The sequence below is a fragment of the Canis lupus genome, chromosome 14, assembly GCF_011100685.1.
Source record: "Canis lupus familiaris isolate Mischka breed German Shepherd chromosome 14, alternate assembly UU_Cfam_GSD_1.0, whole genome shotgun sequence".
Taxonomy (NCBI): Eukaryota; Metazoa; Chordata; class Mammalia; order Carnivora; family Canidae; genus Canis; species Canis lupus.
In genome coordinates this window covers 7,035,975-7,062,820 of record NC_049235.1, presented here as the reverse complement: position 1 = coordinate 7,062,820, position 26,846 = coordinate 7,035,975, and the positions used below count along the sequence as shown (strand labels likewise).

Genomic DNA, 26,846 nt, shown 5'->3' with positions numbered 1-26,846 from the left:
GGATTGAGTCCCACAGTGGGCTCCCTGCATGGAGCCTGCTTCTCTCTCTGCCTATGGCTCTGCCTCTCTCTCTCTCTCTCTCTCTCTCTGTCTCTCATGAATAAATAAAGTCTTAAAAGAGGGATAATAATGTTTGTATCACTGATATGTGAAGATATTAAGAAAAATTCATGTGAAGTGCTTCACACATGATAGTAACTCATTAAATGTTGCCTTCCACATACCAAACTATCCTGACCCTATGACACTTTTTCAGGGTCTCTAGATCTTATGTACCCAGATACTCCAGATCACTGGCCTAATATCCAGCATGAGTTGTGAGATGGCCCTGATAAGTACATACTATAGTAGGTATTTCTGTATTCTGGACACTGTGTAGCCACTATGATACAGCCCAGATTTGAATTATATGTATTGTAGCTAAATCATGAGATTGGGTTGTTAAACTTGGAATTGATTAAAACCCCCAAGTCTTTTTCATTAAACTATTAAACTATTAAACCTATAAACTATTAAATCTGTAGTTAGGTTTTAGATCCAAGTGCACATTGTCACATGTTACATTGTGTGTTACAAGTGTTGCACTATCAAGTCACAGTGCCTAGTGCATAGTAGGAGCTAAATTTGGACTTTAATGTTGATGCATGGTTTATTTATTTATTTAAGATTTTATTTATTTATTCATGAGAGACCCAAAGAGAGAGGCAGAGACACAGACAGAGGGAGAAGCAGACTCCTTGCAGGGAGCCCAATGCGGGACTCGATCCCTGGAATCCAATATCACACCCTGAGCCAAAGGCAGATGCTCAACCGCTCAGCCATCCACACGTCCCTGCTGCATGGTTTAAAGGAATCTTTAAACCTACCTACTTTGGTGCTATCCAGAGAATATTTCTTAAAGCAAATGCTGTGGTGAATATAAAAAAGAAAAAAGTTGCCATTGAAGTAGCAACTACATCAATGCTGGGCAGATGGATGGCATCATGAGATACTCCTTCTATAATCAGGTATTCCAGTACTCTTTCAGGTAATCAGTGGCTGATCACTTCTTGGTTGATGGATAGGTTGCTTTTGATACTTCTGTCAGGTATATGAAATGTGTGCCCACTGTTTATTTAACAAATTAATGCGTTTAATGATCTATATATCTTCTAGTGTTATTTGAAGTTTACCTTTGAGATAGAAGACTAAAGAAATGGGTGATGTAGAAATGGTGTTTTAAAAATACATATTTTTGCATAAATATATACATATGGTTAAAAGACCAAACTATAAAAGGAATACAGCGAAAAGTGAGTTTCTCTCCCAGTCTGCCTCTCCAGAAATCACCACCACTACCCGTTTTATGTGTATCCTTCAAGGTAGGCTAAGCAAAAAGTATATTTGTATATCCCCTTTTTAAAAACACCAGTGATTAAAAAACACCAAACAAACAAACAAAAAAAAACACCAGTGATTGCTTATGTGCATATGATTCTCCAGAAAGTGCTTCCCCCTACTCCCTTTTTGGAGTGACTTCTTTTGTGTCCTGAATTTCAGCATCAGTGTAGGATTTCTAGGGGTTTTTGCCCTATTGTTGAGAGGCAGGGAACCAAATTTCATAGCTTTCTATTACTAATTTGATTGTGTGGGATGCCTTTCCAAAAGAGTTGTATATTATATAGTCCTTTGTGAAAAACTTCTCTTTATAGGCTAAGTTTATACCAAGGAAATAAAACCAATTTAATTCAGGCCATTTATTTAGAAAATTAGTAAAGAAAAACCTATCAATTCAAATTGGTTTAATATATTACCTTGGTATTGCTTAAGCCCTTTTTATGCCTACTTAAAGACTTAGTCACTTTGATTATATAGAAAGCAGGGCCAAATAAATTATTTCAAGAGCCTGGTAGGTAGCATAGGTTTAGTTTAGGAAGAGCTGGGATGTCTGAGAATAGAAGGGCTATTACATTTTCTACCTTGGGTATTATTAGTGTTTTCTTTTTTTTTCTCCTATTATACTGTATGCCAGTGGTTCTTAATCTTTGGTCTCAGGACGCTTTTCTACCTTTAAAAATTACTGAGGACTCCAGAGCTTTTGTTTATGTAGGTTAAACGTTTTGATATTTACTGTATTAGAAATTAAAACAGAAAATTTTAAAATGTGAATTTAAATATAACAATAGTACACCACTACATGTTAAAATAGGTAAAATATGTTTATAAAAAAAAAACTATTTTCCAAAACAAAAAACAGTATAATGAGGGATATTGTTTTACAGTAAAACAGTATAATGAGGGATATTGTTCTACAGTTTTTGCAAATCCTTCTAATGTGTGGCTTGTTAGAAGACAATTGGATTCTCCTATCTGTTTTTGCACTCAATCTGCTGAGTATGTACCTTTGGTTAAAGTATGTGGGAAAAGATCTGATCTCATACCAAATATGTACTTGGAAGAGGGAAGAACATTTTTACAAGCCTTTTCAGGGGTGTCTGGGTGGTTCAGTCAAGCGTCTGCCTTCAGCTCAGGTCATGATCAAGGGTCCTGGGAATGGGGCCCTGCATTTGGCTCCCTGCTTAGTGGGTACCTACTTCTCCCTCTCCCTCTGCCTCCCCTACTCCTGCTTGTTCTCTTTCTCTCTCTCAAATGAATCAATAAAATCTTTTTAAAAAGAGTCTTTTCAGATAATTGTGGATATTCTTTGATACTACCCCAAAACTCAGCAGTATTAATTTCTTAAAGGTGAGTTGCAGTGTATGTTCTGAAACCATAATTGTACTTTGTTTCATTGAAATCTGTTGGCTTATTATAAACTTTGAATGACTCTTTTAATCCATCCATGATTTTGTAACATCATACATTGGTCGTTTGGAAGCTACCAACTTACTGAGTTATACAGCTTTTCCAAATGTTGACAGAAAAATCACATTCATCAACACTACCATTGATCTCATCAGAAAAGGCTTTCAAGCTCGCTGTGGCAGATACAAGTTTTCCGGGATTCTGATGACCACTTGAAATATCAGATTTTATCACTGGCAACAAATACTGTCAGTTATTTTCCTTGGAGTGATGGGCTCACTTTGTTGGTTTTTGGAAAAATATCTCCTTTGTACAGGTCTGAATAACCATATAGTTTGTTAGCTATTCTTTGAAGCAAAAATGGTATTTTTTGGGGAAAAGTAGCTAATTGAGTTTGCAACTCAAAGCATGATGCATGTACTTTTCGAAACGGCACGTTTCTGAGTGCAGAAGTGCTTTATGAGTACTTTCCATTTGGTTATACATAATAGTAAAAAGACAAGAACTCAGGGGTTTGAAATTTTAATCAAATATATCTTTTACTGTCATCAACATATTCTTCAGTAAAATTGACTCTTAAAAAAAAATAAAATAAAATAAAATTGACTCTTACTGTCCGCACATGAAGATGAAGATCATATTGTGCTAAGGTGCCAGTAATTTTACCATACCACTGCTTTTGGACATAAGTGCAAATATAACACAGCGAAAAGGGTAAATGTCTCTGTTAACTAAATCATGCTGAGGCCAATTCTAATGTGTGTGTGATTGGGGGAGAGAGGTGGTTTCCCACACAATTTTGGGCACCATTAGGGTGTCCGAGAACTCAACTCCATTTTAACACTATCTCCCCAGAGATAGCATCAGATTCCACGGTTCAGTCCTCCGAGACTGCCTCTGACTACCTACTTCAGACACCAGTCACAAGTCTCTGGCTGTTACTTGTACTTCTGACCCACCGGCTATAGATTGGAGGTTCCATTGACTTCCTCCAACTCAAAATGCTAATAGCAAGTCCAGGTTTTTGCCTGTACTTCTAACTAACTGGCCGTAAATCAGAGGTCCCATGACTTCCTTCTCAGGTTTGATTAATTTGCTAGATTGGCTTGAGGAATTGAGGGAAACACTTAATTTTACCAATTTATTAAAGTATATGATAAAGGAAATGAACAGCCAGGTGAAGAGATTGGGCAAGGTAGGGGGAAAGGGCATGGGGTTTCCATGCCCTCTGCAGGTGCACCACTCTCCCAGCATTTCCACTTGTTCACCAACCTAGAAACTCCCTGGACCCACTCTTAGGTTTTTATGGAGGCTTCATTACATAGTCATGATTGACTAAGTCATTTACCATTGGTTGATTCAACCTTCAGCCTCTCTCCCCTCCCTGGAGGTGGGGGGTGGGGCTGAAAGTTCCAACCTTCTAAACGGGTGGTTGGTCCTCCTGGCAACCAGTTCCAGTCCTTTTGCTTGATCCCAAAGCCACCTTCATTAGCATAACAAAAGAACTTTAGTTGACCTTATCACAAGGAATTCCAAACGTTTTAGGAACTGTGAGCCAGGAACTGTGAATGGAGATCAAAATACACGTGGTTCCTCAAAAAGTTAAGACTAGAACTACTCTATCATCCAGTAATCCCACACTGGGCATTTACTAAAAAAATACAGAAACACTAATTCAAGGAGATACATGCACCCCTCTGTTTATCACAGCATTATTTACAGTTTATTTCTTATAAATCACTGTATCACAGTTATTACCAAAATAGATTTGATTTCATGGATCCCTTGAAAAAGTCTCAGGGGTCCCAGGGTTCCACAGTTCACTTTGAGAACTGCTGCTGTAAGCTATTTGAGGGTTAAACTAATCATCAGAGGTCAGAGTTTCTGGTCCAGGATTTCACACAGAAAAGGTGCTTAAAGAATATTTAGGGCACCTGGGTGGCTCAGTTGGTTAAGCGTCTGCCTTCGGGTCAGGTTATGATCCCAGCATTCTGGGAATGAGTCCCATAATGGGCTCCCTGCTCAGCAGAGAGTCTACTTCTCCCTCTGTCCTTCCCCCCTGTTCGTGATCTCTTTCTCTCAAATAAATAAAATATTTTAAAGAAAATATTTTTAGTGAATGTGGTATGATGACATTTAAACAGGACAAAACTTGGTGAGTAAAATAATGTAGGCAGTCTTGATTAGGCAGCTTTCCGCAGACCATTGTTGAGGATAGGTTGGTCAGATGAAGTATGGATAATATATTAGGTAAATGCAAATTATGAAATAACTAAATACAAGGTGATATTAACATTGGAATTAACTGGTTTCAGAAATGCACAGGAAAAGGAACATACATACAATTACCCATGCAGCCAACAATTCCAGCCTTGTTAGGCATCTATTTTTTTTTTTTTTTAAGATTTTCTTTATTTGAGAGAGAGTGTGTACATGAGTGGGGTGGAGGGGCCAAGGGAGAGGAAGAAGCAGACTCCCCGATGAGCAGGGAGCCCCATGTAGGGCTTGATCCCAGGTCCCTGGGATAATGACCTGAGCCAAAGGCAGATGCCCAACCCACAGAGCAACCCAGGCGCTCCTTGTTAGGCATCTGTTAATGAGTCCTGTAGTTTTTGGGTCCTTAGATTTGTAGTGGTCTAAGAGAGGATCCTCAAGTCAGATGGATTTGATCTGAAAAGCAAACATCTCATTTAAATTTCAATAGGTCACTGCTTGATCCTGCAATGTCTTTTCAAAAAGGGTCACAGAAAATGAGTGTTAAAAACAAATCATTTTTAATGAAGAATAGTGAATAAATGTCCTGTGTTCATATAAACTCCAAAGTCAGGTAGTTTTAATTGAGTTGTTTCCCTTTAAGGGACCCTGAATACCTTAGTGTGATTATATAGACTTGTTTCTCCTACCCCCACTTTTTTGGGCAAGGAATCAGGTGGTAAAATGGCATGATATATCCTTTTAGTGTGGAAACCTCATTCCATCTAGCTACATTTCCATACTTTCAAAGTTTGCTAAATAGTACTCCTTTTGTTTTCTGGTGATTTTGTTTGTTACAATCTGTTTCTGGTTTAGGGCTAGACTGTAGGAATGGGCAGTGAAATTGAAGGTGGAAATGGGGAGGAACATTACTAGTTCTAAACCATGTAGGTCATTCCCTGTCCCCACCCCTTACTTTTTAAAAGCTTTTATTCCTATCACAAGTAGAGATTGTAAAATAAGCTAAGGCATTTCTAACTATCAAAATCATTCGCTTTTTTAAAAAAAGATTTATTCATTTATTTATGGTAGAGAGAGAGAGAGAGAGAGAGGCAGAGACACAGGAGGAGGGAGAAGCAGGCTCCATGCCGGGAGCCTGACGTGAGACTCGATCCCCGGATTCCAGGATCGTGCCCTGGGCCAAAGGCAGGCGCTAAACCACTGAGCCACCCAGGGATCCCCTCATTCCCTTTTTTTGTTTCAAGTTCAAAGTTACTGGATCTACTTTAAGGAGTATCTTCAAACATCTTACGAATTTACCTTTTGTCCTTGAAGGCCACTGCTTCAAATTACAATGGATACTAGGGGAAAGCTTGGGTAGGATAACCATTACCTAAACTTTGGTCATTATAGCTATGTAGCAATGTGAGTGGGTGTAGCTAGTATAAGGGCTGTGTTACTATGTGAGCCACTACTGTGGTGTTGTGGTAGGTGTCATGTCCTGGTTAGAATCCATTTTAAATCACCAAGATGAAAAATACCAGTCAGGAATTAATCTTATTTTTACAATATCTTTAAAAAGCCTAAGTACTGTTTTTAAACTGACTAAAAAGTTTGCTTTCAGATAGGGTTGTAAGAAATGTAAAATGAGGTTATATATAAAATAATTTATATATTAAATTGGACAGATTTAATTTTGAGCTATGTGCAAGATGCTGATTAAACTGTTACAGATATTTTATGGAATATAGATTTTAGATTGTTATTTGCTTATAAATATATGCATGAAAACGCACCTTCAGAACCCCTGCTTTAATATTTCCAAAGAATTTTCTCACTTGTAAAAAATACATTTATCTCTATTATCCTCTAGTACCATGTTCCATTAAAGTAGTTTGAAGAGATCGGGGTTAAGTACTACTGATTTGACATGCCTTCTGTAGCTGCAGCTTTGAAAGAATTTTGAAATACTTTAGGTATAAAGAAGGATATAGAACAATTTAATGAATACCATGTACCTACTATCCAGCTTAAGAAATGAAGTATTGTAGATATTACAGCCTCCTGGACACTCCTTCCTCATCTACTCCCCCTTCCTTCCCAGCTTTGACCATGATTCTGAATTTGGTGTTTATCACGCTTCCTGCATTTTAAAAAACTTTCTCTTTGTGTGTTATATCCATAGAAAAGACATAATATTTATTTTTGTTTTTAAATATTACACAAGAGATTAATCTTTATTTATCTATGTAGTTTATTCACTTAACATGCTGTAAATATTTTATTTAATGGAGTGTGAAAGTAATACATGATCTTTGTAGAGAACTTAAAAATAAAGTATGAAAATGAAAATATCTGTAGCCCTGCCATTCAGGGAGGCCACCATTAATACTTGGATGTGTTTTTTGCTTTCCTTCTTCCTACTTAAGTCTATGTATTTTTGGTACCTTTTAAAAAAAGGAATACAGTTATATGGATTACCCAAATTGCAAAGTAGCCACATAAAGGCTATAAAACCATTTTAGCTGATTCTTTGCTAGAAATAGAAAATGAGGGGCGCCTGGGTGGCTCAGTGGTTGAGCGTCTACCGTCGGTTCAGGGAATGTTGCTGCAGTCCTGGGATTGAGTCTCGCATTGGGCTTCCCACATGGAGCCTGTTTCTCCCTCTGCCTATGTCTCTGCCTCTCTGTGTGTGTCTCTCATGAATAAATAAGTAAAAATAAAATCTTAAAAAAAAAGGAAATAGAAAATGAATGAGCATTACATATTAGACATTTACCTGGTAAATTTACTATTTATGCCAAAAATTGTGGTGTATTTCTTAGTATAGAATACGGCAAATATCACATATAGAAATATAGGCAACTGGGAAGAGGTAGTATTGTTAAACATGTTTTTAAGCTTACATGAGAGATTTTTATAGTACACAAATTTACCAGATAAGTGGTGCTTATTTCTAAACATTAAGTACTATTTTGGTTTTAGCCATTTTTTATTTTAAAAGATGAAATACTTAGGTATACATATAACAAAATAGGGACAAAATCTGTATGAGGAAAACTACAAAACTGATGAGAGAAATAAAAAAAGAACTAAGAGAGATAGATTCCATGTTCATGGATAGGGAAGACTCAATATTGTGAAGATGCCTTAGCTTGACCCCACGAATCCTTTCCCTGTGCTTTAATAAAAACAACTTTTTGTGCACACACACACACACACACACACACACAGAATCATAGCTTGATCTAATAAATTCAGTGCAGTCTCAGTCAGAGTCCTAGCAAGTTATTTTATGGCTACTGGCAAACTGATTCTGAAGTTTATATAGAGAGGCAAAAGACCCAGAATAGGTAATACAACATTGAAGGAGAAGAAAAAAGTTGGAAGACTGATAGTACTTGACTTCAAGACTGACTATAAAACTACAGTAATCAAGGCCTGTGGTATTGAAGGAATAGACAAATCAATGGAACAGAATAGAGAGCTCAGAAATAGATCCCCATAAATATAGTCAACTGATCTTTGACAGAGGAGCAGAGAATCTCTTTAACAAATGTTGTGCTGGAACAATTGGATATGTACATGCCAAAAAATAAATCTAAACACAGACTTTATACCCTTCCCAAATATTAAAGTGGATTGGAGTCCTGAATATACAATGGAAAACGGGCAGCCTGGGTGGCTCAGCGGTTTAGCGCCACCTTTGGCCCAGGGCCTGATCCTGGAGATGCGGGATCGCATCCCACATCGGGCTCCCTGTGTGGAGCCTGCTTCTCCCTCTGCCTGTGTCTCTCTGCCTCTCTCTCTCTGTGTCTCTCACGAATAAATAAATAATATTAAAAAAAAAAGATTTAAAATGTAAAACTATAAAACTCCTAGGAGATAAAATAGAAAATCTAGATGACCTTGGGTATAGTGATGCCTTTTTAGGGATAACACCAAAGGAAAGATCTGTGAAAGAAAAGAATTGGTAACTGGTATATACAGACAATGGAATATTTCAGCACTGAAAAGAAATGAGCTGTCAAGCCATGAAAAGACACCGAAGAACCTTAAATGCATACTACTCAATGAAAGAAGCCAATCTGTAAAGGTTACATGCTGTATAATTCTAACTATACGAGAAAAAAAAATTTTTTTTTGCTTTGTTTTATTTGGTTTTAAGTAGGCCCTCTGCCCATTGTGGGGCTTGAACTCATGACCCAAGGTTAAGAGTCCCATGCTCTACTGACTCAGCCAGCCAGGTGCCCCCAAAAAAGTCTTAGAAAAAAAGAAAAGCCTACAATGTGTATTTCTATACAGTTAAAGCCAGAATACTATGTACTTTTATAATTTTTATCTTTTCTTGGCAACTTGATATCACCCTGGAAAGCACTGATTACTGAACTATATTGGAACTTCTTTTGGCCTCAGAGCCTCTGAACTCTTCTGCACTTTTTAGTTAGAATGTTATTAGCAATGTTGGGAAAGTTCTAACAGCAACATCATCTCTTCATTAGATGAAGCTGTCCCACCCCCTTGATTTCTTCAGTCTTTCATTACCATGCCTCCTATACATTAAAATATTTTTAGCATTATATAGCTCAACTCTAAGCTATGTACATTTTACATAGAAACCATATTGTAAGAATAAATATATATTATATGTAAGCTATAAAAGTAAACACATATAAATAATATGTAACTATTCAGCATTATCTAACTATTGGCTATTGGCTATGATTTAGAGAAGGATTTTTAGGCTGTGCCTGAAAATCCTTGTCCCCCCACCTTTACTGTGATTTCTTATGGGAACACCGATTTTTGACATATATTCTAAAAATTAATATACTTTATTTTTAGAGCAGTTTTAATAGAAAAATTGAGCAGAAACTATGGTAAGTCCCTGTATACTCCTTCGCTGCCCCTTCCTTCTATTAACATCTTGCTTTAGTGTAGTAAATTTCTTCTAGTTGATGAACCAATATTAACTAAAGGCCACAGTTTACATTAGGATTCACTATGTTGTACAGTCTAGGTTTTGACAAGGGTGTTGTCCATTCTGGTATCGTACAGAATGGTTTCAATCCTCCCAAATCCTCTGTGCTCCTTCCCTCCCTTTTTCCAAACCCTAATCTTTTCACTGTTTCCATAGTTTTACCTTTTACAGAATGTCATTTGGTTGGAATTATTACAGTTTGTACCCTTTTCAGATTGGCTCTTTCACTTAGCAATGGGCACTTAAGGTTCCTCCGTGTCTTTTTGTGTCTTGATAGCTCATTTCTTTTTTACTGCTGCATAACATTCCATTGTCTGGATGTACCACAATGTGTTTATTCCTTCACCTATTGAAGGGCATCTTGGTTGCTTCCCAGTTTGGCAATTAGTTTGGCAATAAAGCTACTATAAACATTTATGTGCAGGTTTTTACATGTACGTATATGTTCAACTTATTTGACTAAATACCAATGAGTGTAATTGTTAGATCATATAGTATGTTTAGTTTTGTGGTAAGCTGCCAAACTGTCTTCCAGAGTGACTGCCATATGTATTTTTAGGTTGCTCATGCTTTGTGAAAAACACGATATTCAGATATGTAAAGGAATGCTTGTCCTGTGATAGGAAAATGCCCTTACAAGCAGTTGAGGTCTGTATGGCTGACTGTATGGCTGGCTTGTTAATGTTTGTTCTTGTCTGCTTTTTCTTGTATTTATCTGATTGATTGATAGATTCCTCCCTATTGTTCTTATATCTTTACTCTGCTCTACTACATCTCCTGTGTTAGCCTAGGGAATCAGAACTACACTCCTTAGAATAGTATACAAATTTAAAAGGCAAAGTAAGACAAAATTAAATCCTTTCCCAGGGTCTGTTGGCTGTATTATGAGTGAGATTGCAGCATTTTCGGGAAAGGTGGTGTTACATTACCAGTTTCACTATACATAATCTTCAGAGATGAAGCAGAACATTAATTGCTTTCCTTTGCAATTTGTTAATAATAAGGAAAGTGTATAAAATGTTCTAGACTATGATAGCAAAAGATTTGTGGTTTTTTTCTTACACTTCTCTAGGAAAGCATTTCAGCTGTTCAGCTTCTGTTAGAATTCTCAAAGAGGGTGTAAACCTTTGGTTAAAGCTAGTTTTTATACCATCTATGTAATTCTGTGTGTATGTTTGTACACACCCTCGCATGCAGCAGAAATATGTATCAAAAGATCATGTTCTTCCAATAAGTGAAGGGCAAGAATTAAATCAGATTTTATGTATGAGGTATGTATCTATTTCTCCTGAGACAGCCTCCCTCGGATATACCTGTGGAACCCATTGTGCAGAATCAGTTATATGCTCCCTTACTTTCTGTGTACCAGTTTGAGTGAGGCTGCGCAACAAGCCCACTTCTCTAGTGCCCCCAAGTGGTTATGTGTGCTTTACATGAAGGTGTCTAGTGATGGGAGAACTCCCTGTTTTCTGACAACTCACTCTGTCTTCACACCAGTGTTAGAAAAATGATCTGTTAACCAGAATTCTGCCCCTACTTACCCTAACTTCCTATTTATTTTTTCTTACTGTCATTTTCCTAAAGCCCTTTCTTCTCTAGGCATAGACATCTCCATGTTTTCCAGCTGTTTCTTATGATATTGGGCCTTTTCACAGTCCCAGGGAAATAGAATGGGGTTTTTCTACATCTTTAAAAAGTAAAGTGCCTAGCACTAAATATGGGTGTGGTCAGGTTGATGCAGAAATCACCTTTCATTATGCATATTTATCGTGTTGCATGTCATATGCTTATTTCTAAATTTAGTGTGAACCAACACCCCTGAATTGTGTGTGTGTGTGTGTGTGTGTGTGTGTGAGATAATGATACAAATCTTCATCATCCTATGTTTTTCTCTAATGGTTTTTTTTTTTAGACCAAAGTTCTGAGTGGTATGTTTATGCCTATTAAAATTTGTCCAGTGAGATTTTGTTTAATATTCTTAGTCTGTTTGGAGTCTATGGACTTTGATTTTACCCTCCATGGGTGTACTTCACTATCTCCGGCATCTCTAGATATCTTCCTACTTGACCAGCATATCGTTTTGGACTCTTTAGTCTCCAGAACTGTCCTATTGCTGCCTTTTTTTTTTTTCACTTATTTTTCTCAGGGGCAAATTCCAGTTTCTATTACTTTGATGGATATGTATGTCTAAACATAACCCTCAGACAATAGAAAAACGTACATTTGCAAAGCCACTAAGAAGTTGTGTGCTTGAGTCATGTTGAATATCAGAAACCTTTATTTTTTTTCCCTTTTTGGAGATTTACTATATGTTAATTTTTATTATTTATTATACAGTGTTCTTTTGATATTTTGGAGCCAATTCATATGTCTAATGCTTTCTGTACACTTTTCTGGATGCACTTGGAAAGACACGGCTCAGGGACTGTGTCTGTCAAGCCTAGCAGATAATATGACCTTGGGGCTAGTCTGTAAGGCAGAGGCCCTAACAGGAGACTAATCCTCGGGCCTCAGTTTCCCAGCTGCACAGTGGAAGACTTGTATTAATCAGGGAATTTCCACCTGTGTTCTGTGGAGCTTTCAAGAGCCTTGAGAGGACTTACAGGAAATGAGGAGGATGAATGGGTATAGCTGTCTATGTTTCCCAGCTTCTTCAGTAAGAGAAGTTCCACTTTTATGTTTTCAGGTTCCGCATAGGATTCTGCTTAAAGAAAGAATTCCTACAGAACATCATGCAGCTTTGACACTCTATGTATGTGTCTCTGTGATTCCATGAGCTTGGAGGCCATCCTCAGATTTTTCATTTGGTAAAGGGGGAGGAAGGGGCTTATTATGGTATTTGTCTTTTCTTTCCTAGACCTGGAAATCACCACCCCACCCTCATTATAAAAGTAATTATGTTCCTATTATTCTAAAGGGAGAAAAAATTATATAAAAAATAAAATCTTCATAATTCTGTTCTGCACTGAAGAGCATTCTTAATAGTTTCAATGTATCTTTCTAGAGATTACTTTCTTTGCTCATAACCATATCCATAATTTTTTTTCCCTCTGAATGAGATTATATCATTCTAGCAGATTTTTATAACCTGGGTTTTTCTTTTGTTTTGTTTTTTTGTTTTTGTTTTTGTTTTTTGCTTTTGTTTTTCAATTTCCAACAGCATATATTGTGGACATTTTCTGTGTCAGTACACATCAGTCTACTTTATACTTTAATATTTCTAGAGTATTCCTCTGTACTAATGATTTATAACTATACTAAGTCAGAGTGAATATTCCTTGTTGCATAACACATGGTATCTGTTCTAAAGTATAACCCTAGTTTTATTTACATATTGCTACTGGCATGGTCATCTTTTAAAAATAGTTTACTCTTTATTCCCCCCTTTTGGGGTAGTGATATTTGTTGTCCTCCCTCCCCCCTCCCGGTTGCTTCTCTTTCCTCTGGTCTGATTACAGATCAAGACCTCAGAAATATTATCACAATTAAGCTCAGATGCAGATAGACCTTTTCTTTTAGGCAATAGCTCTTATTTAATGTCCCCTTTAATAGTTACAAGTCTGTTCTTAAGAACAAAATCTTGGCAGCCAGAATTGTACTTGACACTTTTATTTCAGTGTATTACTGCTGGTGAGAAAGGCAGTTGACTTGTTTTGACCCAAGTGAGCTTAGTTCTAAGAGACTAGGAAGGTGGGTGACAAGCAGCTTTTAGTGGTTTGACAGCCAGCTGCAGGACATCTATTGTGGCCAGGACCAAGTGGCTGCTCATAAATGTATATGGTAAATTACATTTGATGGTCCCTTTTCCCCTTCTGTTTTTTAGAATTTTATGAAAGATCACATGGAGAAACTGGTAGTGAAAAAAATTTTTTTATTCTTATAGGATGATTATTATCTTCTTTGTATAGTGCTCTATAATTCAAATACTTATTCTAAACAGATACAACATTTGACAGTCATGGAAAAATTTTGTGTTTTTTTTTTTTAACAGGAAATATAGTGTAAATGTTATTTAGGGAGCTTTTATTCCTTTAGAAACTTAGGATAGCATTCCCCTTCCCCCTTTAGTTTAGGGATATCTTATACAGGTTAAACAAATTCTAAAATGGAAATGTTATTCTAGTTTTAAGAAATCATTTAATTTTATATTCAACTACTTTCTAAATTTCATTTATTTCAGTCTTGAAACATCTGTGCTTTTTTACTTTTCTCTAACTTCCTTTTCTAATCTAAGATTCTAAGATCATTTTTTCCTTCTTACTACTGTTTGTAACTTTGATTAAATGCTATCCAAAATTTAATTTTGTAAGTCATTCAAGATATAGTTTATTTTAATGGATTACTCACAAAGTGAATGTGAGAATTTTTATTTCTGAATGAGTACTATTCAAAATTTAGATGTCTGACATTTTTTGAAATATGGGTAGAAACTATTATGTCATTTAGAAAGGTTTGTTACTGTTTTCATTACAAAATCTCTGGGTACTATTTATCTTTGTCTTAAAATATATTTCATGTATTCTTAGTCCAAGTAATTTAGGAAGTTCTAATATCTCAATTTTTCAGCACACGAATTTGAGTGATTTTTATGAGTTTTGAACAGTTCTAGGGTAAAGCTGAAGTAAAGCACTGAATAAAATAGAAAACTCTTTGCCCTCATAAGCTTACTTTTTGTGGGTTGAGGAAAAAAAATGAAATAAACAAATATTACATCAGATGATGGTGAGTGCTATGGGGAAAATGATGTCAGCTTGAGATTGTCTCCATACTGTTCAGATTAATCCTCAAAATACTAAAGCTGCAAATAGAAACATGGATTATATATAATGGACTTTTTATTGACTATTGATTATTGCTGTGCGGTTTGAGTGGATTCTCATATGTGTTGTCTGCTTCCTTTCATGCAGCTCTCAATGTTACAGTTTTATTAATAATTCTTAGTGTGGTTCTGTTTGTTGTTGCTTAAAATAATAACTTCCAAAGTGGCTTACAGTTAAAAATTTTTTTCACATTTCATTTTTTAAAGTGGCTATTGCATAATAGTTAAGGTTGTACCATATGAAATTGATTTGACTATCTTGGGCCTACAAAAAGCAATTTCAGTTTGTTCTAATACTGTGGTATACCTACTTTTAAAAATAAAATATGAACATATTTTGTAAACTATAAAGCAGTGTGCATATTGTCAAGATTTAAATTTTGTTTCTGCCACTCCCTATTTGCTCTAGAACAATTACTTAACCTATTGTGCCTCATTTCATGTTATGTCAGTGAGGATAATAATTAACACTACCTCATAGAGTTGAGGATTACATGAGATTATATATGTAAAAGTTTTAGAAAAGCATCCAGCATGTAGTTATAAGGGCTCAGTAAATGTTAGCTATTACTACCCTATGAGGCAGACATTATTTCAGTTTTGCAGAGAACAAAACAGAAGGTCATCGACATTTTAGGATTTTTTTTTTTTTTTTTTTGCAAGGTTATGCAACTAGAAATCAAAACCAGGCACTTCTGACTCCAGGTTCTGGCTTCTTTCTACTTACACTATAGCACCTCTTAGGAAAAGAAAGAAAAGAAGGAAAGAAAGAATATTTGTATAATAATTTATAGAGCACATTTTTAAAATTTCTCCAGGGGCTACTAACTTATTTATGTAGTTATCTGTTTTTATAGATGTTTGACATCCATAAAGAAAATCGACAAATCTGTAAACTGAAATGTGATAGGTAATTGCAAACCAGTGTTATATTGTCCCTTAGAAAAGATAATAGTGGCACTTTTATAATTGATTTGTTGAGAAATTAACCTAAATAATAAATGTTGACATTAACATTTCTAAGAATATAAGTGTAGTTCTTATATTGTTCAAAAAATGAGCAAAAATAAATGTTAAAAAACAATTAAAAATAGTTTTTAAAACAGTTTAAAAAGCATCTAAAAGCAGTTAAAACAAACATACTTAAGCTACCAATTCACTACATTCTACCCAGCATTTCTACATGAATATCAAACAGGTTATCTCAGTTGTTCCTCTGACATTCATCCCATTTCAGTAAAGCCTGAAGACTATTGTGTTCTTCCACTTGCTCAAACCAAAAACCTTGGAGTCAACCTTGACTCCTCTTTCACTCTACCCTGCATCCAAATAATCCGAAAATCCTAGCAGCTCTACTCTTAACATCGCACCTCCACGTCTGTCTGCTACTTTGGTCCAAGCCATGCTTTTCTTTCACTAGCCTTATAATTGGTCTTCCTCTACTCTTCTCCCTCCCTTCAGTCTGCTCTCACAGAGCAGAGCAATGAGGCTTTAAAATCGTGAATCAGAAAATCAGATCACATCTCTGACCTACTCAAAACCTTCCAGACTGCCTGTCTCACTCAGAGTAAAATCCAAAGATCTATGTAGCCCTCAAGGCCCCACAAGCCTGACCCTGGCTAACCTTTCTGACCTCATCTGCCCTTGTCCCCCAACTTAGGGTGCTTCAGGCATACAGGCCATTTTGCTATTCCTCTATCACACCAGGCATGGTCCTGCCCCAGCATATTTGTATTAGCTGTTCTTATTGCCTGGGATACTCTTCCCTCAAGTATTTCATGCTATCTCTCTCATTTCCTACAGATCTGAGCTCAGATATCTGGTTAGAAAGGCAGTCCTTTTTTTTTTTTTTTTTTTAAAGATTTTATTTATTTATTCATAGACACAGAGAAAGAGAGGCAGAGACACAGACAGAGGGAGAAGCAGGCTCCATGCAGGGAGCCCGATGTGGGACTCGATCCTAGGTCTCCAGGATCACACCCCAGGCTGCAGGCAGCGCCAAACCGCTGCGCCACCGGGGCTGCCCCAAGAAAGGCAGTCCTTGACCAGCACCCTCCCATCCCCCTGCCTCCCTTCTTCCTGAAATATTTCATATATATATATATATATATATATATATATATATGAATGAAATACACACACACATATATACATATATATTTATGTATATACTTGGGTTTTGTTTATTGTTTATCTCCCTCTGTTAGGATGTCAAAACCAGAGGCACCTGGGTGGCTCAGGTGGTTAAAGTGTCTGACTTCAGCTCAGGTCATGATCCCAGGGTCTTGGGATTTAGCTACACATCGGGCTCCCTGCTCAGTGGGGAGCCTACTTCTCTCTCTCTTTCCTGCTAGTGTCCTCTGTCACTACCTCTCTCAAATAAGTCAATAAAATCTTTAAAAAAAAAAAAAAAAAAGGATGTCAAATCCAAGAATGCAGGTATCTGTTTTGCTGTCTCCTCTGTGTCTGCATTAGTGCTTGACATAGTTGGTAATAATCACCTATGTGTTGAGTGAATGAATGTATTGAATCTCTTGGCAAGTCATTATCTCAACTTTCCTTTCACTGGGCTTGGTACTGTTGACTTCTCCCTTCATTTGGCCACTGATGACACTGCTGTCTTCTCATTCTCGTTTCTTCTTCTAATCCTCTCATTATTCTTCATATGTTACTGTTTTTTCCTCTTTAATACACCCTTTGAATATTCCCCAAGTTTCCTTGCTCCTTTTTGTCCAACTTTACATGTTTACAACTGTTACATACATTTTCTGGTCAGTTTGATTCGTGCATCTGCTTTCCTTCCCATCTCCTTGTTGATGAGTTCTACACTTACACCTGCAGCACCACTCCAGCTATGGGGCTCTTCAGATAGCTTAGGTGAATATTATCATAAACTATCTTTCTCTGTAGTTCTGCTCTTTTCCTGTTCCTTGCCTTGGTTAATGAGCCACTGATTAATCAGCCAGAGAAGTGGCCGTCATCCTGGATTTATTTTGTCCTCACTGTTCTCATCCAGTTGTTCACTAAGCCCTTTCCATTTTCACCACTTAAGTATTTCAGACACCCTTTCCCTCCCCATTGTCTTAGCTCAGGCAACTGTGAGTTCCTCGCATGGACCATTGAATTAGTGACCTGACTGGCTTCACTGACCACCCAAGCCATTCTTTAGCCATCCAGAATTAGTTATTTTATTTTATTTTTTTTTAATTTTATTTATTTATGATAGTCACAGAGAGAGAGAGAGAGAGAGAGAGAGAGGCAGAGGGAGAAGCAGGCTCCATGCACCGGGAGCCCGATGTGGGATTCGATCCCGGGTCTCCAGGATCGCGCCCTGGGCCAAAGGCAGGCGCCAAACCGCTGCGCCACCCAGGGATCCCCAGAATTAGTTATTTTAAATAGTGAGACAGTGAATACACCATCCATAAATTGTGCATTATTTATGGAAAATACAGTAGATATTACCTTTCTTTTATTTTTTTTTAAAGATTTTATTTATTTATTCATGAGAGACACACAGAGAGAGGCAGAGAGACAGCCAGAGGGAGAAGCAGGCACCCAGCAGGGAGCCTCATGCAGGACTTGATCCCAGGACTCAGGCATCACGCCCTGAGCTGAAGGTAGATACTCAAACACTGAGCCACCCAGACATCCCTAATATAGTAGATACTAGGGCTTTGGTTACTGGAACTTGACCATTCTGCATATATTTGATTTCCAGTGATTGGTTTGGTCCCCATTTTTACATGTTTTTTATTTCATGTTTCCATAATAATCTAATCTCAAATAAAAGGGACTTTTGTACTATTTAAAATTTAGTTTTCAAATAATTTTTATTAAAATGGTATGATTACAAACATAAAAATTATGTGCACAATTCTCCTTTTTTTTTTTAAAAGATTTTATTTATTTACTCACGAGAGACACAGAGAGAGGCAAAGACATAGGCAGAGAGGCAGGCTCCATGTAGGGAGCCCGATGTGGGACTCGATCCCAGGACTCCAGGATTACGCCCCGGGCCAAGGCAGATGCCCAACCGCTGAGCCACCCAGGCGTCCCATCCATTTTCCTCAAGAAACTTTTTTAACAGTTTTGTTCTCTATCTATTGAAAGTGGGAGTGGGTAATTTGCTAGATCATTTAAAATGAATGAAGAAGAATATGAAATCAGTTGCCCACTCTGGTGCTCACTGAAGACTCTTGCTTCAAAAGACATGGCTTTGAAACTTCGTGAATTGCATTTATTCCTGCGGCTGGAGAGCATTGTACCAGGCTTCTCAGATTGTAGGAACCAGTCCTCAATGTAGCTGTATCTTTTCAGGCAGAGATGGTGGGGGCTTAAGGAGGCATGGTAGGCAGCCTGGGGTAGTAACTGCAGGTACAGTTTTGAAAAAGTACTTCAATATGCATATTTATAGTGCAAATTTGTTATAATACGAGTTCACTGTACCCTCAGTAAAACCCAAATTTTGGCTTGAAGATATGCACATGATAGTGTGGGATAGCAGTTAAGGAGCCCAAGCCAGTAATGGTCAGATTGTACTCCAGGACATAGGGCAGGTCTTTGATGGACTGAATGGAGCACTTGATTAGAAAGCAGGAGATGTGGGTTTGGGTTTGCCACTAACTAGAGATGTTACTTTGGGTAACTCACTTAACCTTTCTGGGTCTCGACTAAATCTGTAAAATGAGAAAATCAGACTAGATGGTCTCCAAGGTCTTATGTATTTTTTTTATTTTTTTATTTTTATTTTTTTTAGTTTGCCTTTGGTTAAAGGAAAGCTCTATGGGGAGTAGAACCTGACTAGTTATCAAGATAGAAAGATATAGTTAATGAGAGTCAAAGTAAGTAGTCCCAGCTTTTCTTAGCCAACCTTTATCTGGGAATTATTTGTACTTCCTAAAAAATCTAATAGTAGGAAAAGCTTACAATGAAAGAACGTCTCCTGCCTCATCTCTTTTCTTCTATTCTCAGCCTTACTGTCCAAAGACAATGTTTAAAACCTATTTCACTGTTTTTGTTTTTAGCTTCTCCTGAAGTCACTTTCATAAGATTTATTAATATGTATAAACTTCTGTTCCTTATTCATCAACTTTAAGCAATATCTTGTAGATTTTTTATATGAAAAATAAGAACTCACTTTTTCTGCCTCTTCCTCTCTCCATCTCCCATTAGTTGATAATTATATTACTTATAGACTTGTTATCTTTATAATTTTAAGTGATAACTTTTTTTTTTTGATCCATCAACTTTCAATAGGGTCTTAATCTGCCATTATATAAAATGGTATAAGTACCCTTGCCCTTCCTGCCCTCTTCCTATATTCTACCTTTTGGGAGCTATCCTTCCCTTTTTCATTGTCAAGGTTAATGTTTTCTTCCTGCCCTTCATCCACTGCCAAGTATTATGTGGTCATTCTTATGTTTAGATTGTTGGTTTTACTGCATTTCCTTTCCATGCCTGCTAGAATAGTCAGAATCATAACTGTGTGATGAAACAAGGTTTTATGTCTGTTACGAGCTAAGGAGATAATCAGGCATATGTGAAAGACTTTAGGAAATCATTCATTTATTCTTTATTCAACAGATATTTATTAAATATCAGAATTGTCATCACAGTGCTACTTATAATAGTGAAAATTTGGAAATAACCTAAATGACTTTAGGGAATTAGTAAAATAACTACTGTACATATTTACAGAGAATGCTCTGCAAACATTAAAAACTGATTTGAAAATGTTAATAATATAAACAATTTTATTCTAATGTTAAATTTTAAAATGTTTATAAAACAGTATGTACACTTGGGCACCTGACTGGCTCAGTGGGTAGAGCATGTGACTCTTGATCTCAGAATTGTGAGTCTGAGTCCCATGTTGGGTGTGGAGATTACTTTAAAAAAAAAATAGTATGTACCCTGTAGCCTCACTTTTTAAAGTGAACAAAATAAAACCAACTATATAAAAAATTTGGCAGTTGGGGGAAGAGGGATGCTAGAAACCTATATAATCAAATTGTTGGCTTGGTAACCTGGCCATCTCAGGTTGTAGTGATTTGTTTCTTCTTTGTTTTTCTCATCTGTATTTTTTTTTTTTTTAATTCATTGCAGACTCAGAGACGTAGACATAGAAATAGAAGCAGGGTCCTCACAGGGAGCCCGACTGGGGACTCAATCCCCCGACCCAGATCACGCCCTGAGCCGAAGGCAGATGCTCAACCACTGAGCCACCCAGGTGTCCCTCTCATCTGTATTTTCTGTTACCCAAAAACAATTTGTTGCTTCTATAATAATACATTTAAAAAATATTTTATTTATTTACTTGAGATAGAGCGAGAGCAAGCAAAAATATTTTATTTATTTACTTGAGATAGAGCGAGAGCAAACAATTTGTTGCTTCTATAATAATACATTTAAAAAATATTTTATTTATTTACTTGAGATAGAGCGAGAGCAGCCCCAGAGCATGCATGGGGCTGGGGGTGGGAGTAGAGCAGAGGGAGAGGGAGAAGCAGGCTCTCCATTGAGTAGGGAGCCCGACTGGGGGTGCAATCCTACGACCCTGGGATCATGACCTGAGCTGAAGGTAGACACTTTAACCAACTAACTGAGCCACCCAGACACCCCTATAATAATACATTTTTAAACTAAAAATAATTAAGAATTGCCGGTCATAGGTTTTCTTGGAATACTAACACTAAAACAATCTGGGAGTACCTGATAAGAATTCAGTAAATATTTGTAAAGCGAATGACAGAATGATTGAATTGCAGATTTGTAGATCTATATAGTATTGACACTTATACCTTCATAATTTTATCCAGAGACAAGTACTAGCTCAGTTATCTCAGAAGAAAAATGATGCATTGAACTGTCCTCCAGAATCTAAGGAACAGCTTTAACTAACTGAATGTTGGCTGTGTAATGACAGATCCAGCAGGATTGAGGCCCATCACAGAAGCAGCCAGGCAACAATGCTATATTTCACTGAGCAGGATCTGAAATAAAAGTGTCCTTTGTGCTTATCTGAGATGAAGGGGTGGGACTTAGAGCAATTTAAGTTATTTCCCCTTAATAGAAATTGAGACAGTCTCTGATCCTGCTATCACATGACAACTACTTATTTGATTTTTGGTAATTTGGGGAGCAGCTGTGGACAAATGATTTTTCTGTAAAAAGAACCAGCTGTGCTCTGACCCGGTAGCAAATGCCTAGGCGTACTAACATCCCTATCCACTATGTTCTAAACCAGGGATAGCTCCAGCAACTCACTTGCTTTTTATTGATTTTTGTGGCTGTTAATAAGCATCTAAATATTTGCAAATGCATTTTCTAATCCCTTTTATTGTTGTCATCGACCCTCCATTCAGGGCACTGTGATAGACACAGGGTTATAAGATGTTTTACAATGTGGATAGACTACTTTCCTCGGAGGGATAGGTCAGCATTAGCTTTATTTTTAGAAGATTAAATTACAGTGTAAAGAAAGAATCTGGAGTGAAGGCAGCCAAGGGCGTGTTCCTTTCATCTACAGACTTTTACAGATTCTGCTGTCTGGATATTCATTGATGCCCCCTCATTATACCACGTGATTTCACAAGCTGTTGCCTCTGCCCGCAGTGCCCTTCTTCATTCTGGCACCTGACAAACTCCTGGCTGAAGGCTCATCTCCTTTGTGATATCCACTTGATGTCCTTGCAGCCTTGTTTTCTCTGTGCTTATTAGCCCACTGGTGAATGTGATTTTTGCTTTTTTTAAAATGGCACATGGCTTCTTACTTAACTATTAATTTGTACTTATGTTTTTAAGCTCTTATAACCCAGGGGATTAAGAAACACAATAGGGGAATTGGGTAGGTAGGGTCTTCTATAATGAATAAAAGAAACCTTTACTTTGGATTATGAACATCTGTAGGGCAGCTGAAAGTCTTTTTTCTATCTTTCAACCTTTTTTTACCCTTCAGTGTTGAATTTTCACAAGGGACAGATTGGTCTGAATTATTGTATAAACCTACTTTATTAGAAATTTCTTTAACAGTGATGCCTGTGGTTAGAAGCAAATCATTTCAAAACTTAAAAATAGGGATCCCTGGGTGGCGCAGCGGTTTGGCGCCTGCCTTTGGCCCAGGGCGTGATCCTGGAGACCCGGGATCGAATCCCACATCGGGCTCCCAGTGCATGGAGCCTGCTTCTCCCTCTGCCTGTGTCTCTGCCTCTCTCTCTCTCTCTCTGTGTGTGACTATCATAAAAAAAAAAAAAAATTAAAAAAAAAATTAAAAATAGAGTGTAGAGGGGCACCTGGATGTCTCAGTTGGTTAAGTGTCCCACTCTTGATTTCAGTCCAGGTCATGATCTCAAGGTTGTGAGATCAAGCCTTGAGTCAGGCTTTTTGCTCAGTGTGGAGTTGGCATGAGATGCTCTCTCCCTCTCCCGCTGTCCCTCCCCCTGCTTGTGCTTTTTCTCTCTCTCTTTATAAATAATTAAAAAAAAAAAAAAAAAAAGAATGTAGAGCTGTACCAATGTGGTAGCCACAGCCACATGTGGTTAAGTTAAAATCAATTAAAACTAAACAAAATTTAATTTTTAATGCCTTAGTTATAGTTCTCACATTTTCATGTGGTTAGTGGCTACTGTTTTGGACAGTGTAACTTTAGAGCATTTCCATTGCAGAAATTTCTATTGGACAGTGCTCATCTAGAACCTATAGAAGAGTTCATGTATTTTAAAGCATTTGGTGAAGTAGATTCACCTAATTCTTCTTTTCTGTGGAAGGGTGTTTGTTCCATTTGAAGAATTTTAAGCAACTTGAAATTACCTGTGCTTTCTTTACATTTTTCTTTGGTTATGGCACCCTCTAGTGTTTCAGCTTTGGTGTAGCTATGTTATCATGAAAAAAATATTTGTGATTTGATTCCAAGAACATTGAAATATTTTGGAAAATTTTGTGTATATATGCATTTTTCTAGGGAGGAGGTCTGTAGTTTTCACACATCCTTAAAAGGATGCCATAATCCAAAAAAAAAAAAAAAAATCAAGAACTACTCTCCAGTAGAGATCATTCCTTTATATGGCCAAAACTTTATTATTTTTTTAAGTGATCTCTACACCAAATGTGGGACTCAAACCCACAGCCCTGAGATCAAGCATCATATGTTCCACCAGTTGAGCCAGCCAGGTGCACTTGGCCAAAACCTTTCAGTTTGTGATCTATAAGCATTTTATTCTCCCAATATAAAAATAAATCATGGGGCCACTGGTGGCTCAGTTGGTTAAGCGTTTGACTCTTGATCTCAGGGTGGTGAGTTGAAGTACCATGTTGGGCTCTATATTATGCATGGAGCCTACTTTAAAAAATAAAAAACTCGACAAAATAATAATAAAATAAATCATGTAATCCTCCTTTTGACATTTCTGATGCTTTGCTTATATTTCTATATGGAATTAATGATAATAATATGTAATACATAGTACCTATATATCATGTCCCATATTAAGTACTTGTACATACTAACTCATTTGGTCCTTAATTCTATTAAGTAGGTTCTATTATTCTCCCCATTTGAGAGATGATGAAACTAAGGCATAGAAGTCAAGTGGAAGCTGAGTGAAGTAAGTCAGTCGGAGAAGGACAAACATTATATGTTCTCATTCATGTGGGGAATATAAATAATAATGAAAGGGAATATAAGGGAAGGGAGAAGAAATGTGTGGGAAATATCAGAGAGGGAGACATAACGTAAAGACTGCTCTGGGAAACGAACTAGGGGTGGTAGAAGGGGAGGAGGGCGGGGGTGATTGGGTGATGGGCACTGGGGGTTATTCTGTATGTTGGTAAATTGAACACCAATAAAAAAAAGGGGGGGGGAAGAAGTCAAGTGGAACTTCTCTCGGGTACTAGTGAATGGCAGGGAAAAGACATGAATCCAATAATACTTCAGCTTCAGACTGCAGTCTTAATCACCTTGCTGTAGAAGTGGGGTTAAGCCTTTAAGCAGGTATGAGGTGGAATGAAGAGGAGACTTTGCATACCCTTGTACACTTTGTGTCCAGTTATATAATAAAAAAGAGGGGCACCTGGCTGGTTTAGTCAGTTGAATGTGTGACTCTTGATCTCAGGGTTGTGAGTTCAAGACCCACATTGGACATGGAGCCTATTTAAAAAAATTATTTTTAAAGAAAAAAATAATAACTAAATTGCTGCAAGCCACACTGGAAATTATAGTTAGTACCCACAATGTCTGCCAAGAATTTAGAGTGGTAGATGATTTCTTTGATTGGTCCATATTAATTGAAAAGTATGGCAAATCTTTTTGTGGCTGTCACTATTATTTCCATAAAAAGACATTTATTGTATTACTGTGATGTTGATTTTGATGTTTCTGAAATGTTAGATTTACTAAGTACCTGACTGGCTTAGTCCATAGAACATCCACCTCAGGGTCCTGAGTTCAAGGCCCACATTGGGCACAGAGTTTACTAAAAATTAAAAAAAAAAAAAGAAAAAGGTAGGTAAGATACACTCAAACAGATAAAAGTTTGTATTTATATCTTCTACCTCCCTTTCTATCTGTACCCTCTTCTTCTAAGTGTCCCATTTCTCTTTCCATATTTTTAGATTATTTTTTTATTTATTCATGAGAGACATAGAGAAAGAGAGGCAGAGACATAGGCAGAGGGAGGAGAAGCAGGCTCCATGTGAGGATCATGATGTGGAACTCGATCCTGGGATCCCAGGATCACACCCTGAGCCGAAGGCAGATGCTCAACCTCTGAGCCACCCAGGTGCCCCTAATTTAGTCTTGTTTTAATGACTTATGAGAGTTAAGATTTTGAATTCAACTTCCACGTGTATGGAAACAGAAACCTTAGTGGTGGACTTACAGAAAAAAAAAAGTCCTTAGAATTTACTTTATCGACAGTATAAAATATCAGTACATTTTATTACATCAACTTGTGTAAGTCAGTATAAAGTTTTGCTGCTTACCAGCACCTTATGAGTTATTTCTATTGAGGGTACATATTTTCTTCCCTTTATTATCAGTGAAGGCCTAGTAAACCATAGGAGATATTTCAGAGGATTTAATTCTGGGGTTGGGTTACACAGGTGTTGGAAGACTGAAGGGGCAAGAAGTAGACACTGAGGTAATGCAGATATTAATAATTATGGGAAGCAGCCACCACCCCTAGGGCTGAGAAGACTCTAGGAGCTCAGAGGGGGCCCCCACACAGTTGGTGTCTGTATCTCTGAGTGGGATGCCAGGCAGCTGGTGCAACAACTAGGGAAGAAGAGGCACAGCTGGAGTTGGGAAAAGGGGCTATGCTCTTTGCTGAAGCAACTCTGATAGGAAGGAGAACAGCAAGGAAACCCCTTCTCACCCTCTCTTCCCAATTTTCCACTTAGTAAAACCTAACAGGGGGCAGGCAAGTCTGGTAAAGGTTGGCTGATCCAGCCCAGAGCTGGGTCAAGAGCACTTCAGAGCAAGTATATTCTAGAAGGCTTGGAAATGAGGGACAAGAGATGAATGGCCAGGATAACCTGATAGGGAAATTACAGAAACTGTGATGCCTGGGGTTTGGCTGTAGTAATTAAAATATGCAACCAGTTACCCCCAAACATTTATTAAAGAGCAAATTATGATAGCTACTATTCATAAAGACTTGATGGACCCAAGCCTTGCCTTCAGTGAGCTTACAATTGTTTTCACAGTACCGTGGATACTCATCCTTAAGTCATTGTGACATTGTGTGGTAAAGCTTGTTTTTCTCATGTATTATATAAAAGCACTATTATTAACTGGATTCTTGGGCTGTTATTAATATTAATGAATATTTACAAATTTTATCAGCATATCAGAATGAAAAATATTGCAGTCATACAAAGTTTTATTACTTTCAGATACTCCAAATGAGGAGTTAGTTTTATACAAGGCAAGATGATTTCTACACTTGAATGTGCTGTTCTCTTGATTCTTAGCATAAAATAGGCATTTGACTTTTCTAGTGACAGTTTGCTTTGTATGTTACTTAAATATTTCAAAGACTCAATTTGAAAGGCAACATTGTAGTTATTTGTATT

The 26,846-nt window shown here is 37.2% G+C and overlaps 1 protein-coding gene across 4 annotated transcripts in view; it reads left to right on the top strand.

Annotated features, from left to right (window-relative positions):
- NRF1 (nuclear respiratory factor 1) overlaps positions 1-26,846 on the top strand; it is a 135,937-nt gene that overhangs the window by 13,155 nt on the left and 95,936 nt on the right. For 2 of the 4 annotated variants that reach the window (XM_038556539.1, XM_038556540.1), the window contains exon 2: positions 12,645-12,710. The exons of the other annotated variants lie outside the window; for them this stretch is intronic. The gene's annotated coding sequence lies outside the window, so the exon portion shown is untranslated. The remainder of the gene's footprint in view (positions 1-12,644; positions 12,711-26,846) is intronic. 4 annotated transcript variants of the gene reach the window in all.